Here is a 1,622-nt window from a genome sequence, read left to right as displayed (position 1 = left end):
GTAGTGGTCTAGTAGGCTAGCATTAGTATGATTGCTGACCAAACCAACCTTAATATTGGCAATTCAATTGTATTAAAAAATTAACAATATCCACTTTTATAAAAATGGATAGTGTTATATATTTGGAACGTACATTAGGAATCAAAGAAAGGGTATGCAGGTTCATCTGACAGAGCTGTAGGGTACCTCAGGCCAAAAGTGGCATTGCCATTGGAAATAAAACTTGAATAAATGAATGGCTACTATGACCATTACATGGAAATACGGGTGGAAAATAGCAATTGTGCTAAAACCTGGCTGCAATGCATCTCTCCTTGTTTTTATACAAGGTTAATATTTAATTGTGCATTGTCCTGTCTAAATAAAATGACATTACATTACATGTAACTGATATATTATCTTTAAGAATAGGTGACATGCTGCAGTTGATGTACTGTATGCACTCCAGACAAATAAATGTACTATTGGACTTATTTGCACTACCACCATGACACACACTCTCATAGAGCACCTTACCATGCATACTGAATAACAGGGTCAGTCCCTGCCCTGTCACTGCAAGCGTCTCATGCTTATACCCTTAGTACATTCATGTGGATTTTTTATTTAGTGTCTTTTCTTTTATTGTCTATATTATTCATGTGGATTTGTTATTTTATCATCCTGTTTATGATGTATGTGTATGTTGTGTGTGATGTCTTTAAGCTACTGGGACCTTGAATTTCCCCTTGGGGATCAATAAAGTATCTATCTATCTATCTATCTATCTATCTATATAAATTATTGTTTAACAAGTCTTCCTCAGGTTTTGTTTTTTACTTTTTTATGTATTTTACAGTAGCAGGTGTAGAAATGCTTTGTGTTTCTTTACAAGGCTGTTCAATTTCATGATTTGTAATTCCACAAGTAAGCTGACTACAAAGAGAAGACAGGTGCCTTCTGTATGTTGAACTGAACTCACAATAGAGATCTATGACTGTCTGTGATGAAGATACATTAATTAATGACTCTGACATACATAACGTAATTGTATAAAACACTATAAATAAAATATGAATGTGTAAAACTATATTGTATGTCTGCCTTGGAAACAAACATGTTGGATGAAAACCAAATGCTGCATTTAATGTCTTCTTGTAAGCCGCCCATTCAGATTTCAGTCGATGTAAATATGGATGTTGAAACAGGTTGTTTTCTCCGGCCGGCAAAATACAATAAATCTCCCTTCATATTCATATTTATTGTGTTGTTTAAATATCTTTTTGGAGCAAACATGCTTATATTACGTCAGGTAGAAAACTAGAGCCAGTCCCAACAGTCTCATGCTCTCTTTGCCTTTTCTCTACTGCCATCTGTTGTTTAGTCAGTGCACAATGCAGATAAGTATATATTATTTTAACCAGAATCTAGTTGTGATGACTTTAATTTACAAATAAAAAGAAGTAAGAATGAGTTGACAGTCGAATTTAGTCAAATATTCTGCCAGTGCTTCACCCATAGAAAAAATATAATATTTCTATGGCTACACCTTAGTGATTGTTCAATTGACGCCAATCTTTGGGTTTTCCGGTAATAGCAATATCTCTGACAGCACGTGAAGGCAGCACTGGGCCTGTAACTAC

The sequence above is a fragment of the Sander vitreus genome, chromosome 5, assembly GCF_031162955.1.
Source record: "Sander vitreus isolate 19-12246 chromosome 5, sanVit1, whole genome shotgun sequence".
Lineage (NCBI taxonomy): Eukaryota > Metazoa > Chordata > Actinopteri > Perciformes > Percidae > Sander > Sander vitreus.
This window is presented reverse-complemented; position numbering follows the sequence as displayed.